Genomic DNA, 18,368 nt, shown 5'->3' with positions numbered 1-18,368 from the left:
TGCTTTGAATTTTAGCCATATGTGGAGGTTCCAGTCCAAATTAATAAGGAAAAGTGCCTCAATTGATGACTGTTATAATAGTGATTCTATATTATTTGTCATCGAAGGCAGGTCTTTTCTTTATGATGATTGATGAGAGGTTCAATCTTCTTTTTGGCATGTGATGGCCCTGAATTTTAGCCTTTTCTTTTGGACCTTGACTCACATGTGTCTCGCAAAAGCTTCATCAAGAATTCCCATTTAATGGGACCAAAATGTGAAAATTTTGCGGGAGTAGTGTTGGTACTTGGATTTGATTCAGCGTGCTAACTCATCGACTAGCCAACTAGGTGTTCATTCTGTTTGAGGAGCACCATCGCGATCGTACTCATGTCTCCGAAGCAATTCCTCCTCGACCATGTCCAATAGAAAGATGATCGCAACTTGGATATCGTCTTGCTTTTAAACTAAAGATAAGGCTCTATATAAGTGTCACAAATCATGCTTGATTCAAGGATAATGTCAAAGATTAATTTATCATGCATTGAGATCAAAATGGTCAGCTGTCGTTAATGATATATGATACGGGAGCATCGGAGGTCTCCACGTGTGCCAAAAAGATACATAGTCATGTTGAGATGGAAGTGAAAGCCCAAATGAGTCAACCTAATCGGGCTATCCGAGACAAGAGATGTAGTCATTCGATTCGGATAAATCAAGACGACTCTATGCCCATCTCCGATTGGTCCTACCAAATGGATGATCAACTCCACTCGGACTCGTCAACTCGATTCTTTGCGTGTCTCCACTCGGCCAATCCATCTGTAACAAAAGATGATAGACTAATATTAAGAATGTCTTTCAAAGGTACATTCGACTCCAGCATTTAGCTTCCCCGATCACCTGCTCCGCTCAGTCAGCTCCACTTGATTTCTCCAATCAGTTCGCCCGACTTTTGGGGCTCAGGTCTCCCCACCAACTGTTCCACTCAGCTAGCTTCACTTGATTCTCTGGTTGATCCACCCGACTCCTATGGCTCAGCTTTCCTGACCACCTTCTCCGCTCAATCAACTCCACTTGATTCCTCTGGTTGGTCCACCCGACTCTTGGGGCTCAGTTTTCCTGACCACCTACTCCCTCAGTCAGCTCCACTTGATTCTTATGGTTGGTGCACCGACTCCTGGAGCTTAGCTTCCTCGACCACCTACTCCACTCAGTCAACTTCGCTCGATTCCTCTAGTCGGTCTTCCTAACTCATGGGGCTCATAGCTCCCCCAACTACCTGCTCGACTCAGTCAACTCCGCTTGATTCCTGTAGTCGGCCCGCATGACTCTTGGACGTCAGATCTCCTAACACAGTACTCCTCTCGGTAAGATCAGCTCCCACGACTTCTCTGATTGGTCTACCCTACTCAGCTTCACCGATCTAATAGACTTGTGCCATCCAACTCAATCCCTCTTAGTGGGCCAAACTCTTTGATCAAACTAATTTTGTATCTCATGAGCTTATACCAACTCTTGGGTTGACGCAGCATGGGGGATGATGCATGGAGTGTTAGAGTACATAGAGCAATATGATTATACTGATATGGGGTATTGGTGATGTGCCTATCTGATACGATGAAAATATAACGATGTGACATTTTTTCTACTGTGACATGATATCTAATTAATGAGGAAAGATGTTTATTTCTCCTTCAATAGCATTATAAAAGAGCCCGCTCCGCCAGGAAAAGGTACACATACACGTGAACGCATACACATACACCTACACCCCTACTTTCATCACTGTTCATCTTCTATATTTCTCCCCTGTAGGAGAATAACTTGAGCTTTGGAGTGGCTGACCCAGGGCTTCCCTGACCTCCATTCTAACCCTCTCCTTCTCTTGTTTCCTCTCATCAATCTGCCAGCTTGCTCGATGATTCCTTGGCGTACGACGATTTCATCAATATAGAAGACAACTCACTGGTGGCTCACTTGTCTGTGGTCTCAAGTAGAAACAAATTTGACGTTGTTTGTGGGAACACTAAGTCGTAAACTGAGATGTTAAGATGAATGACACTGGAAGACCTATTATCATCACAATGATGCAAAAAAACTTCAATCAACTTCTAGAAGACAAAATGCAAGAGGCATTGCAGAAGTAACAAATGACAAATCATTTGCCCTCGAAGATACTCACGACATTAGTCGAGGTACATGAAACACCCAAAAGGAGGTCGAGGCCAATATAGCCGACTGAATTTCCTTAGGTCCTGATTCAATTTCCTACAGAAAATCCAAGGGACACGTGCAATCTTTGGAGTCCTCGACAGGAGAGATGCCTACCTAGGACACCCTAAGGAGCAAAGGCCCAACTACCAACGTCTCAAAGAATTCCCTGAGTACTCCTTTTTCTCAGAGTATCTTTGAAAATAATTTACCCTACCATTTTTTACCATTACAAATCAGGGAATACATAGGAGAAGCCAACCTCAGGGATCACTTGTGCCGATTCAAAAATGTGACCTTGCTACACCAATATTCTGATAGCATCAAGTTTCATGTTTTCCTAAATACTCTGGCCGACTCGGCTCTGTGAAGGTTTAGCCGACTCCCGGCTTCCTCCATTCAATCTTTTGAAAACTTCAAGATTGTTTTTCTACATCATTTCGCCAGCAGAAGACATCATAAAATCCCACTCAACTTGTTTGTCCTCAAGCAGAAGCCAAAGGAAACATTGAAAGCGTACATTCAACGGTTCAACAGAGTCACTTTGGATGTTCCCTCGGCAACTTTGGAAGTGTTAGTAAGTGATTTCTCTCAAGTGTTGTTGGAAGGGGATTTTTTTTCGATCCCTAGTGAAAAATCTCCCAACTGACTCTAACAGTTGTTTAGGCCGAGTGATCAAGTATGTTAATGTAGAGGAAGCTCAATTCACGCCGCGAGCTGCTAATTAGTGTTAGGTGAATCAAAGCCCTCGCTAAGCCATTCAACAGATGAATGATTGTTTAGCCCCCATCTCTCCTCAATACTCCCTCCCCAACTTCTTGGAGCAAAAATACACCCTGACAACTGGATCGTTAAGATAGTTCTCTATCTAATAGAGCTTGAGAGTCGTCTCAAGCTAGCCAAGAATCTCTCCAAAAAGAGAATAGCTAATTAGTGTTAGGTGAATCAAAGCCCTCGCTAAGCCATTCAACAGATGAATGATTGTTTAGCCCCCATCTCTCCTCAATACTCCCTCCCCAACTTCTTGGAGCAAAAATGCACCCTGACAACTGGATCGTTAAGATAGTTCTCTATCTAATAGAGCTTGAGAGTCGTCTCAAGCTAGCCAAGAATCTCTCCAAAAAGAGAATAGAGATAATGTTTCTTGAGGGGATGCCATATGATTTTGGAAGGCCCCACAAATGAAGATTCACATTGAGCAAGGAAAACACATAGTTGACAGCTGGAAAGTTGTGGAGTCAGCACCAAAAGAAGACAAGAAGAGATCCCTTAGATAAGGTTCTGTCCTCAAGATTTAGAAGGAGTCGAGGCTCTTCATAAAGACACCCTAGTTATTAAGGTTACCATCGTCAACTACAATGTGTTTTGAATTTTCATCGACACAAGTAGCTTGGTCATTATTATATTTAAGAAGACCTTTGATTAATTATAGATAGACCGAGAGGAGTTCCATCTCATGGCTACCTCCTTGTTCAGATTCACTGGACATAAAGTACAAACAATCAGTCAAATCAACTTAGCGATATCCATGGGATAATAACTGCAATGATGGACTCTACACACTTGCTTTATCATAGTGGATGCATCCTCCGCCTATAATGTTATTTTGGGGAGACCTACCTTAAATATATTCCTAGCCGTGATTTCCACATTCCATCAAAAAAATCAAGTTATCTATAAAGGATCAGGTCAGCAAAATCAAAGGAGACCAAGTAACAACTAGAAATATTATGTGGATATAGTTAATGTAGAACCCAGTAGGCCGACTAGAGTGGAGTAAATATCTTTGAAAAAGAGTTAGAAGAATCTCTCGCTTTCCAACTTTGCAAGGATATAATATTAATTTAGCACAATTAAAAAATAATAACATAAAATAAGTAAGAGGGCACATAGATTTACTTGGCTATAACTAGAATGGTTCTTAATCCAAGGCAGTTGAAAGCTCCACTAAAAATCTCCTTTGTGAAGGTAGAATGACCTCTTATAGTCTTTGAAAGCTCAGAAATATCTAAGAAGATGAATACAATGATTGATGATTAATTCCTAGCTCTAAGGAATTTTCTATAGTCTCCTGGGAAAAGTTATTGCTGCACTGACGTGGCTTGGAGGTGTCTCCAAAGGCATCCAGGATATTTCCAAGTGGATAAAGTTTTATCCCCATAGCAACGATCACACAACGGCTTTGCCGTGTTGAAGGTGCCTTTAATGTGATTGGAGGCACCTCAATATTGTTCATCCGAGGCGCCTCAGGTACATTGGAGGCTCCTCAGGTCTCGAATGTGGCAGCTTCCCTACCGAAGCTCGAGGCACCTTCAAAGCCATTGGAGGTGCCTCGAACATTGTTCATCCAAATGGACAATTGTCATATTGATAATTATTTTCTCCATTCTCGCTTGGGTGATGCTTCGGTCATTCGGAATTGAGTTCATCCGAACCCAACTCTGGCCTTCTCCTCGAGCAGACTTCCTCCCCAGCCTCTGGTCTCTCGGATGCACCATGCTCATTCTTTCACGTCCACCGGTGCACTCTTCCGCAACTTCTCATCCTTCGGATGTACTGAGCCTATTGACTCATTTCCCGTGCCATCATTCTTGCTCACCACATCTTTCGCTCGACTTTCTATGTTCCTAAGTTCCTGTATACTTAGACACAAGACATACAAAAGACATAAGACCTAACTTAACTTTATTAATCACATCAAAACTAACCTGGAGTACTTACATTTAAGATCGATTCATGCAAGGCCCACAGAATTCATGGAACCAAAATACAAGTTGTTCAATACATGCTCGTGTCTAGACCAACTGAAGAACAAGAGAAGGACAAATTCATCCTGAGTTGCTAAACAAGATTACCCGAGTCATTGCAGATCTTCATTCGGGACTGAAGTAGGAGTTGATTGCATGTTTATCATGCAATCACGATGTCTTTACTTAGTCGACTTGGGAGGTTGCTAGTATATCACCAACAATGATAGAACACCGACTCAACACACTCCCATAAGCTTGATCAGTCAGACAAAAGAAGAGGAAATTCAGGCTAGATCAAAATAAAATAATCTGAGTAAATATTAAAAAATTACTACAAGTCAGGCATATTCAGGAGGTTCAATTCCCAACTTTGCTAGTCAATGTGGTGTTAGTGCCCAAATAAAGAAATAAATGACGAGTCTGTATTGACTTTCGTGATCTCAGCAAGGTCTGCTCGAAGGACTACTATCCTCTTCCTTGCATTAACAGTTGGTGGATTCAACTTCAATATATGAGCTCATCTGCATGATGGACGTCTACCAAGGCTATCATTAAATTCTCCCAACTCCAAAGGATCAAGAAAAGGTCAGTTTCGTCAACTTTGACAAAATGTTTTTCTATAATATTATGTCATTCAAATTAAAGAGTGTAAGAGTAACCTACAAATGAATCATAGACCATGCCTTCAAGCATCAAGTTAGGAGGAACATTGAAGTATATGTGGATGATATTCTAATCAAGACCACCCGAGCTAAGAATTTAACCTCTGATGTGGAGGAACCTTGCAGCACAATAAGGCGGTATGGGATCAAGCTGAATTTGAGCAAATGTTTATTCGGAGTCAAAAGTGGTGGATTTCTCGAGTACATAGTGACCGAACGGGGGATTGAAACAATCCTAAGAAGATACAAGCACTCCAAAAGATGTCCCCTCCTTACAATCTCCAAAAATTCCAAAGGTTGGTCGGCCGCATCAGCATCCTCTCTCGATTTATCTCCCAATCAGCTGATAGAAGCCTGACTTTTTTCAAAGTACTCCATAAGACCTCTAAATTTGAGTAGAATGAGAAGTGTGACAGATCTTTTACCAAGCTCAAAGAATATCTAGCTCACTTTCTACTTCTTTCCAAGCCAATAGCAGGAGAAAGGATCTGAGTGTATCTATCTACAACTAAGGGAGCAGTCAGATAAGTTTTGATATGATAAGAGGGTATTGTACAATACCCCGAATATTTTTTGAGTTATTTATTGAAAGATGCCAAGAGTAGATATACAACCTTGGAGAAACTAGCTTTTGAGTTAGTCTTGACAGCTCATCTACTAAGGCTCTACTTTTTATCCCACTCCATCACTGTCCTCATCAATAACACTCTTGGTCGAGTGTTAGCTAATCCAGAGGCTTCAGAGAGATTGTTCAAGTGGACTTTTTAGCTAAGCAAATATGACATCCAGTATCAGCCCCAGATGACCATCAAAGCCCAAGCTCTAGTGAATTTCTTAACTGAAGTACAACATCAAGAGTCAAGCGGAACTTAGAAGATCTTTTTAGATGGATCATCTATTGGTTAGTTAACATTGACGATCAGACTCAGATTTTGATATATGACAAAAAGGTTAAAGTTATATGTTGTGTTGTAATCCATTTACCAAGTGTATAAGACTGAAATACTTGATAGGGATTAGACACCAGGCTGAAGTTCAGTTGGGTCAGGGAGGACCAGACGATTGGCAGAAAGTCTAACTGAGTCAGAGAGAACAAGACAACTCGCAAGAAGTTTAGTTGGGTCAGGGATGACCAGATAATTGGTTGAAGTCTAGATATGGCATCTGACAAAGAAGACCTGGTAGATTAAGAGTTCAAGGTCAACTAAGTCTACAAATGGTAAGTAAATGTAAGAAATTAGTGGAGAGATCCAGTGAAAATATGTTCTCCATTGAGGGAACAGTAAGAGTCGGTCTAACCTAGGATTTTAGCAAAATTCAAAGTCATGACCGGACAATTTGGACACTTTCAAATATAATAGTTATTTTTTCATATTATTATCTATTTTGCTAACTCTGTGGTATATGAAATTAAAGTTAAAAGTTGATTAGAAAAGGTTATCTAGGCGCCCAAAAGGGTCTAAGCGCACAGAGTTCCAAGCACTTGAGTGGGTCTAGGCACCTGGATGAGACCGAATCAAGCCACACGTGCATCTGAGTTTGCACATTCTGATTGACTAACACATGTTAGGGTTCAAGTGCCCAGACTGATCTAGGCACTCGGAGTTGGATAGAATTTCACAGATAGAGCTTCATCAAGGTACGACCATGTTAGCAATCCAAGTGCCTAGGGGTGGTCCAAGCACCTGGAGGCGGATAACTTAAAGATGAAGTAGGATCAAATAAGCATCTATTGAGGTGCCCGGGGGTGATTCGAGCCGCTAGAAAGGCTTATAAAAGAGACTTTGACCAGCAGCCTCAACACAACATTTGCTTTGACTTTCTTACTCATGTGTTGCTCCGAGAAGATTTGTACAACACCGAAAAGTTGCTCTGATAATCAATGCTCAAGCTATTACTCTTCTTGTTGTCAGTGTTAGGGTTGTTTGGTGCTAGATGGGGGGGGCTGAATAGATCATCGCATGCTTATTGTTGCTTGCTTCGTGATGATATGCAGCGAAATGAACAAGAAATAAAATTACAATGCTAACACAAGGATTTACTTGGTATCCACCTCAAGATAAAGTGACTAATCCAAGGATCCACACACATGAGCACTCTCCACTAAGAAAATACTCCTTCTCGGTAACTACTGGAGGTGGAAAACCTCATACAACACTCACACATACAACACTCAACACAAGAAGAAAAATACAATGAATACAAGTGTAAAAACCCTCTCTTCTTGCTTACTTGTTGCTTGTTGTTGCCTCTTGAACCTTGGAAGTGCACCAGCACTTGTCCCCAAGAGCTTCCAAGAACTGGCTGTGAGAGCGTTGAGGAAGAGCGTGTGAAGATCGGGAGAAGTGTTGTAGAGAAGAAGTTCGACAACGGCTATATACCCCACGCTCTTAGGGCTCCCAATCGATTGTCACGTCATATCTACACCATCCCAGCCGTCCATCGCTCGCTTCCTGCGCAATGGTAGAAAAAACATTTTTTGAGACACAACAAAATATGTCTTAAATTGTAAATTTGGTGTCTCAAAATGTTTTTGAGACGATAATGTAGTCATCCCCAATACAAGCGTCTCAAAAAAATATTGAGACAATTGTACTGTCTCAAATGCTATTTAAGACGGTGATGAGACGATTGTTCAATTGTCTCAAAAATATTTAAGACAGTTATTTTTTTGTCTCAAATGTTATGTCTTATCTTGTGAAAAAAACTAGAGACACTAAATTGAGATGGTAATGTGTCGTCTCAAATAGAAGTGAAGACAGTAAATTACTGTCCCTAATGTTTTGATTTGTTAATGCACCATTTGTGACAAAAATTAATAATCTTAAAAGAACATTTACTATACAAATTAATCTAGATCAGATTAATTGAATTGTTATTTCAAAACAAAAGGAAAAACTCTCTTTATAAATTAAAAGTGACATACATAATATAAAATTTAAATATTTTTTAACTTACAAGCAAGTCAGTACATAAGTTTCATGTTAATATTCATCCAATAATAGAAATATCTACATATTCATCATTAATTTGATAAGAAAAAAATTACTATTCCCATGAAAGACACAAGAGAAAGCATAAAGAACAATTCCTCGTGATCTGAAGATAAATTCTATAATCCTTCTTCATCAGAATCCTGAACATAAAAAAAAAACTCTTATTAGAGATCATAAAGATGATTTATAATATACACTATTAAAAAAAACCAATAAACAAAACTTTTCAATAAAAAATCTCTTCATCTAATACGTAATCCTCTTTCTTGCAACTATGTATATAAATAAAACAAATAACCCAAGCAATCTAATCGAGCATTTATAATTTCAACATCTTTCAGAGGCTACAATAAGTTTGCATGAAGTAGTCTAGTCCTGGAATGCACAAAAATTTAAGATGGGAGGAAGAAAAGGAAATATGAAGCATGACAGAAGTATGCATGATTGCTCATATTTCATTTTAGAAAACACCAAACAAACTTTAAAAGTTGAAAAATTAACACTACTTTCTAAGCATTAATATTACATGTATTACATGTTAACCATCTAATATAAGTTGAACTGAGTTTTTTTTTAATCTTTACAATTAAGAAGATAAAAAGAGCTGACTGAAAACGTATTATACTGCTAGATGTTAAGGTTGTACATGCACAAAAAGAACGATGGAGGAATAGAATGAAGTAACATGAATAATTTCATATATTTGTACCTGTTGGTTACCCAATCCTTGTACATATGAAATAGTATTATCTACAGTCTAAATAAAAAATAGTGTATGTATCACAAAACTATCAAAATTCATCAAAAAATTAGTTATTTAAATAAAGCCAAGATACCTTTTGATTACTAAAGTGACTAGATTCCCTGCGAAGATGAGTCAAAATTCATCTTGCAATCACAACATGGGCAATAAATTCTGCTATCTTCGGTTTTGTCTTTGTAAGTTAATTCTAAAAATTCATCAGCTTTTCTCCTATATTCTTCTGAATTCCTATTCTTTGAATGAATCCAACTTTTTTCTATATCAACGGTCTTTATCGAGGAACAGTTTACTGATAAAAATAATCATTTATAAAAGAAAAAGTAGTTTGTCAGATTTATACATTTATGAAAAATAATCTATTTGACAATCATTTATAAAAGAACAACACTTTTCTAGAAGTTCTCTCCAATGTGATAAAACTCTAACTTCAGAACTGTCGGTATTCAATGCCTACAAACGAAATTGTAAAAAAATTAAATGTGCATCATGACATCAAAGGATTGACGACCCATCTTAATTGTAACGCAAAAAATCATTACTAGATCTAAAACCTTATGAATAGATTATAGAAGTGAGTGTATGAGTGAATCTTGTAAAAGTATGCTTGCTTTGTTTGGTATACAGTAAGTAATAATCTTAAAATTATTGGGTTCTCAAAAGTAATTATATTAACCTTTTATTGAACATTTTAATTTCAATAGGATGGGGAACCCAAAATAGAAGCAAAACTTGAACAACACGCTAAAACTTGTCAAATTTTGGAGTGGTGTGATTAATTTCCTATCACTCCCAGCATCACCAACAAACAATTTCCTCTTTTTGACTTGTAACTTATCACAATTAAAATTAGGCTAATTTCGCCACCGCATCCAGAAATTTTTTCAACCAGCACCGCAACAAAATACTACTAAAATCAAATCAAAGGCAATAAGAGATATACCATGTAAATTGATTTATCGGCGTGGCCAGATCAGGCAGATCATAGGACGGGCACGACGAGGTGAGGAGAAGACAAAGAAGGTGGAAGCGGCAGCAATGGCGGAAGTGGTGGCGGCGACGAAATCGACGGCGGCGGCGGCAACAGCGGGGACGATGGCAGCGACAAGAGCAGCGACGAAGTGATTTAGGGCTCTGGCTCGTGAGAAGGGAAGGTGAGAAGAGAAGTGAAATTAGAAAACAATGTTAATAAAAATTTACGACTTATAACTTAGTTTATAAATAAAATCAATTTTCTAAAATATACTAATTTAAATATATAATATAATATAATATAATAAAAATTCATTTTAAATTTTTAAAAAATCAAAAAATTCTATATAATCATATAAATATATTTTCATGTTAACTATTAATTATATTATTTTTATTTTCCTAAATAAATTTAATTAAATTAAATTTATACAAATTTAGAACGTATAACTTAGTTTTGAAAAATAAAATTAATTTTTTAAAATATACTGATTTAAATATATAATATAATAAAAATTCATTTTAAATTTTTTAAAAATCTAAAAAATTCTATATAATAATATAAATTTATTTTCTTATTAACTATTAATTATATTATTTTTATTTTGCTAAATAAATTTAATTAAATTAAATTTATACAAATTAGAACTTATAACTTAGTTTTGATAATAAAATTAATTTTCTAAAATATACTGATTTAAATACATAATATAATAAAATAAAATAAAAATTCATTTTAAATTTTAAAAAAAATCTAAAAAATTATATATAATCATATAAATTTATTTTTCATATTAACTATTAATTATATTATTTTCTTTTCCTAAATAAATTTAATTTTAATTAGTTTTAATTAATATCATCCTCTCTCTCTCTCTCTCTCTCTATATATATATATATAAATTTATAAAATAAATTTATTATTTATTCTTATTATTATGTTATTTAGTGTTTAGGCATATCCTCATAATTCTTAAATTATCAATATGTTTAATTATATCATTATGTAATAAATTAAATATTTAATATGTTTTATTTTCATAATTCATAAATGATCAATAGTACCTAAACACAAATTATAAATTAAAAAATTTCATTAATTAAGTTAAATTTGAAAATATATTTTTCTATGTTATTATTGTATAATATATATATATATATATATATATATATATATATATATATATATATATATATACACACACACACACACACAACCATTCCGTGAAATGATATTAGACCTAGAACAGTAGAGTCTGTGACAGATACCACGACCGTTCCGATGAATCATAATCAAAATAATTTACGACAAAATCTTAAATTTAATGTTTCCATGTAAAATTTTGAGACATCTATTATTACTGTCTTAATTACATAGTATTTGAGATGAATTTTGCCACTGTCTTAAAATATTTGCCTCAAAAACTTAGTTTTCTAGTAGTGGATTGGGCATGCTCCCAATCGATTGTCACGTCATATCTGCACCATCCCAGCCGTCCATCGCTCGCTTCCTGCGCAACGGTTGAATCCCAATCGATCGGCTGATCGATTGGGGAGGCATGAATTGATCGACCGATCGATTCAAAGTGCCTCTGTGCTCTTTGCAGAAAATCCGGAATCGATTGACCAATCGATTTCGTTTGCCTCACGTTCTCGTGATAAAAATTGAGCCCAGTTGATCGACTAATCTATTGGCAGCTTTCAATCAATTCAGAAGCTCACTGTTCACTTAGAAACTCTCCCAATCGATTAACCAATTGATTGGGGAAGTTTTGATCGATTGCCCAATCGATCAAGACAATTTCAGCACAAAATCACGTCAACCAATCGATTAGTTGACCGATTGACTCCCCAATCGATTGGTAAGTAGAAAAATGTGTAGAGCTTGAAATGAGCTTCGTTTTGCATCCAAAATCATCTCATTCCGATATCCAAGCCAAAAGTTATAACCTTCGGAAGTTTACTACGTCCGAACTTTTTAGTTCCATGCCAACTCCCTATTGAACTTACGACCGCTAAGTGTTCAGTCAACTTTTGACCCATCTGGACTTTCTCTTTGCCAACTTCTTATTGGACTTCTGATCACCAAGTGCGGTCCTCCTTGACGCACTTAGATTTACGGTCTCATGCCAAGTGTCCGGTCCTCCATGACCCACTTGGACTTCCTTCCACCAGATGTCCGATCACCCTTGACCCATCTGGATTTCCTTGTGTCAAGTATCTGGTCAATCTTTTGATCTACTTGTACTTCTCAATACTAGGTGTTCGATCAAGCTTGACCCACCTGGATTTTCACGTGTCTGGCTTCACTTACCAGGTCTTTCCATCTGCCTAGCTTCACTCACTAGGACTTCCCATTTGTCTGGCTTCACTCACCAAGACTTTCACTTTGCTTCACTCACTAGGGTTTTCACCTGGCTTCACTCACCAGGATTTTTTCACTGTCCGACTTCACTCACCGGGACTTTCACCTGCCTGGCTTCACTCACCAGGACTTTCACCTAGCTTCACTCACTAGATCTTTCACCTAGCTTCATTCACCAGGATTTCCCAACTACCTGGCTTCACTCACTAGAACTTTCAACTGCCTAACCTCCAGTTAGGACTTTTCCAGTCAAGTATCCGATCAATCCTTTGACCTACTTGACTCTTTTTCACATCTAACTGGTCAACCTTGACCAGAGAAGAATTGTATCAATAATCTCCTCGAACGGATGATTGCATCTGCAATCTCCATGTATTGTCAAACATTGAAACTCAAACATCAAGAGTCAAGCTTGCGCCAACTCACACTATAACAAAAACATTAAAAGACAACGGTTAAAAACCGTTGTCGCAGACCCTTTAAACTGTTGTAATTGGCAGTGTTGTTAAAAGTGACGGGCTACGACAACGATTTTAAACCGTTGTCTTTGAATGAAAAGACAACAGTTTTGCAATGGTTTTAAACCGTTGTCTTTGAATGAAAAGACAACGGTTTAAAACCGTTGTTAATTAGAGCATTTTTCTGCAAGTTACAATTGTTTTTGGGGCTACGACAACGGTTTTTAACCGTTGTCTTTGAGGGTGATAGACAACAATAATGGTTTTAAACCGTTGTCTTTTAAATTATTATATTTTAATACCAATATATCATATTTCAATTTAAATATATAATAAAGAATCATAATCAAGAAAGAATATTCCCACATCAATATCATTCAAAATGTTAGTTATACCAGAATTACAATCACAAAAGAAGAAACATATCTCATGTTCAAATAAAATTTATCCTAATACAAATAAATAAATAAACTCTATTTACAACTAATGAACAATAGCCAAAAGACTAGAAACTTTTAATGGTGGTTCATGCCATGTAGGATTGCACTTAATTATTATCAACCCAAGTCCCATCACAATCTTCAACTTGTAGGATTTAGTTGGACTCCTCTTTCTCACTTGCTTATTTTTTCATACCAACCTTTTCCAATATGAAGTTAGTGCCGAAGACTTGATAAGGTGCTTGGATGAGAATGTGAAGGGAGACGAGGAGGCAAGCCAAGCCAGCCTTGACGGAAAAGGTCACCCTGTCTGTGTCCTCTCTGGCAAACTCCCACACTTCCATTATCAATTTCCTCATTGGTATCGTGGCTTTGCCATTATGATCCTTGGTAGATTTCTTCATGCTTTCTGATTGTGGTGTTGCGTTTGGCGGCAAGCAAATGTCGATCTAAATACTGCTACCTTTCTTTCTGTTCATTGTAGTTCTACATGTAAGAAAACAACATCGATAGCACAGGTATAGATGAAAATTTAAAAAATAAAAGTCTATCTATATATCTTACCTGAAGAATAGGGTGATTGTTGATGTATATGAACTAGCTCTTTGTTGGTGCTGAAATGAGTGAATGGAGAGATCGACATCAGAAAGCATTTAAAGAGAATTGGTAGATGAGATCATGATAGTGCATCATTATTCTATTGATTGACAATAGTTCAAGGGAAAATCTAACATGTAAATATAGTTATATAAAGAAGCTATTGTAAAACTTATTTGAGTCAAATTGCTAACTTGGATATTGAACCTTTGAATGACTGCAATAATGCTCCTCTTTAGCATTGTAGTTTCTTCAATAAGGCTACTTGTTATATATCTATTTAAATACACACTTTAAAATTTAAACAATGTTAAATAAGGTCCAATGCATTATAAACCAAAAATTATAACAAGTATGAGGTCAAAAAAACATTGAACAACCGACATAAATCTTAAATGAGTTTCATATGCTAAATAAACTCCATCAAGAAGCTGCTGCTTGATTAAAGGATAAAGTTTCTAGTCTTAGTGAAAGTGCAGGCTCAACTTGCAACTTTAATCAACTTATTCAAGCAATAGCGGATACAACTTAATCAAGGGCTTCATGTAATTCCCACTAGTAGGTGATTCTTAATCAACAATTATTATCTCAAAGGAGGGATAAGGGATTCTCGGATAAATCTGTTGTATCATTGCAGAAACTAAGCTCTGATATGTCTGGTTTCACCATCAAGTTTCTGGAAACAAAATAAAACTATTAGTGTGTTTAAGAAAACAAAGATTTCTAATCTACTTATCTGTCAAGCACCCAAGAGGTATGAGCTTCATCAAGACTAATAATCTGTGAATAAAGTCATACAGTAGCCCATCACAAGTGACACAATTGACTTCTTCTGAGACAATTAAGATATTAACAGACTTATTTTGCACTCATTTCTATCTCAAGAATGTTCCATTAAGAGGGAAAAAGCTAAATTAGATGCAAACTAACATTTCCATTCGGAATTGCAGGTATTTCTTCAATCCGCTCGATCTCTATGACCAGAAAAATGAGAAGGCAATTAGAAATAATCATAAGAAATCTGATACATAAAGGAGTATAAAGGAATCTGACAATGTTTACTCGCATTGGAAGAATAAATTATATCATTGAATTATAGCACCAAAAAAACATGCTAATTACATCAATTTTCAATCTCTAAAGTCAACACAAGGATGTGCTTAGCAACCTGGAACCAGGTATCAATTCAAAATTAAATTATGAAAAATAAAATAAATGGGGAAAAAATTGATATATGCCAAATATGATCCAATTGATTTAAATTATGTTCTCGGTATCAATTAACTGGATGAGTAAATTGATTATAATCCATTGATAAATCATAAGTAGTGATATTTTTTGATATGTGATGTTTTAATGATTGATATTAAATTCCTATTATCCAAATAAGTAAAACATAAATTTTTAAACTAAAGCGTAGTAGGAAAAAAACATATTGCAAAATCTCTAGGAAAGTGTCTACTTTATAACTTGTATATGAATAGAGAGGCATGCGATCACAAATGAAAGGACAGCAGTCAGTTCTATCTCATTTACTTGTGTAGTGCCTGGCCATAATTCAATTATCATGAAAACCTCCAGATCATTCAAAAAGCACACAAGATAAACAAGTCTTACCAACCACATCATTACAGAAAATGGAGCTTTTGCCATAAAATGGTGCATGCAGAGTCAATTTACATCATGAAGGGAGATAAACAACATTAATTAGCATCCTTTAAATCCACTACTAAAAGGAGATGTTTGATGTTTTTCCCATGAGTGGGACAAGTGAAACAGAAGAACAACAAAGAAAGCACATAGCATATGGTAAGGAACAAAGAACCTGAACATCACTTCCTACCACCACCTCTTAACAAGACACTTAGCAAGTAGAACTACCACATCATGGGGATTGATCCACCAACAGCCATAATCTGCTGCTCCAGCTACCATACAAAATTTTAGTATAAGATTCATGGCATTACCAAGAATACCTCGAACCAAAGTTACATGATCATTACCTTAAATAAAGTTTCCAACTTGTTCTTCACCAGAAAATACTCCTGCTTAAGTTGATGGAGACATGTGAGGCATCTACACAAACAAATTTTTTGACAGCAAGTCACTAGATGATTCAAATTGAGTGACCATGAAGACAAACTAACCCTTCGTGGTCCATTTCCTCGCAGTAATTGCGGAAGGCCATGTAGACATTTTTAACCCTTTGGGCACCAACGCTGCAAGGCGAAGGAAAAAAAGGGATTTTGAATCAGTTGCAAGTATCATCTTGTTACTAGCTAGTTTCCATGAGCAAAAGCCAAATCTTGAGGATCTAAAGCATATCTGCTTTAAAAATGAACAAGGAGGAAGAAAACAAAGAATGAAAACCTGGCACTGCTGCCTTTGAACTGGTGAACATGGGCATCCACTTTCTTAGTCCACAAGACCAAGCCTTTGAAAAAGTGTGCAAAATCCATAAGGGTAAATCCAAAGACCAAGCCATATGTAATGAATGGAACAGGAGTAGGGTTTCGAAGCAGATCACTCACAGGGTCCTGGTCCTCTTCATACCTAATGGAAGAGCGGAGATGTGAAGTCAAGATATCTCCTTTGCAGGTTAGTCCGCCTGTTATTTAGCCGCCGTGGGGGTGTCCGCTTGCATCCTGGCCTCTGTCGCACACCACTACAACAAAAATCCTCATAGACATCGGTTTTCCACCGGTGTCTATTTCATTTTCGACCGATGTCTATAAAGCCGATGTAAAAGGTCTGTCATTTTAGACATCGGTTTAAAACCGGTGTAGTATCACTTAACGACATCGGTCTTCGAATCGGTATTAACCGGTGTAGTATCATTTAACGACACTGTTTCATCAACGGTGTAAAACCGATGTAATATTGTATGTTAATAACACCAGTTTTGGCAGCGGTAAATGTAACGACCCGCCTTCTACTACTAGGCTATAAGGCCGATCGTCACATTATGCTGTACTAAACTATTCCCTGACCATCACTAGAACTAGATGCGGAAGCTGTGCTAATTAAAATTTTACTAAAACACTGACATTTCTTGGTTCTATACATGCTAAGGAAGGTAACTAACTACTCATAACATGTCTTACCTTCCCCATGGCCAAGGAACTGGACTTGGACACTTCCCTGCTGATACCAGACCTCCCAATCGATCCACGGATCGATTGGAATAGTCGGATCGATCCAGTGATCGATCCAGCCGGCTACTGTATGCGGGACATAAGTTGGATCGATCCAGTGATCGATCCAGCATGCTACTGTGCCCGGGACGATAATTTGGATCGATCGGCTGATCGATCCAGGCTGGTCAATCGATCCAGTGATCGATCCCAGAGCTCTCTGTTCGCGACTGGAATGGCTGGATCGATCGGCTGATCGATCCAGAGGCCTACTGTTCGCGAAGCGTTGCCCAATCGATCACCGATCGATTGGAAACCCTCGAATCGATCAGCTGATCGATTCGAGTTACTGATTTCGTGCCAAATGTCTGATTTCAGCACTGTTTCGTGCTTCAATCACATTACAAGTACTAAAATGGCTAAGAAACACTCTAATGACAGCAACTAACATTCTAACAACATAAAAGAGGTGTTCTAAGCATAATAAGGTGCATGGTTAACCAATTCGTAACGATTAACCTACTAAAGTGCAAGATGATAAAAAGAAACACTGAAAAGTTCTAATATTTGAAATAAAGCTTGCTAAGGATCCCTAAGATCTTCTTCCAGGTTCCATCCACACACATCTTCGCCTGCATTGACCTCCAGCCTCCACTGCTAGTCCATTTTCCTTTTTTCTGTATATGCAGTATAAGGAAAATAGTATCTGTAAGCTAAAAGCTTAGTAAGAAACCATCTACCTCACAAAAACATGCAACGATGCAAATATGATTTTAAATCATGCTGTTTAAAACATATGCTGGATATACTGAATAACCTAAACATGGCATGGCATATAAGCATACAATCATGGCATATCTAAAGCTGAACATAAAGTCATCATGCATATTCACAGGGAAAAACTAAGCTGATACTAAGAACTGAGCTACGCCAATACTGAGCTACTGCTAGAACTGTACTGAATCCACGAACTAATTGTGAAAGGTTGAAAACCATATACATATAGTAAGTGAAAATACTAAACATGCTGCTGATGGGCCC

Source organism: Zingiber officinale, chromosome 4A (genome assembly GCF_018446385.1).
Source record: "Zingiber officinale cultivar Zhangliang chromosome 4A, Zo_v1.1, whole genome shotgun sequence".
Lineage (NCBI taxonomy): Eukaryota > Viridiplantae > Streptophyta > Magnoliopsida > Zingiberales > Zingiberaceae > Zingiber > Zingiber officinale.
The sequence above is the reverse complement of the archived record's forward strand: the minus strand, read 5'-3'. Positions refer to the sequence as shown.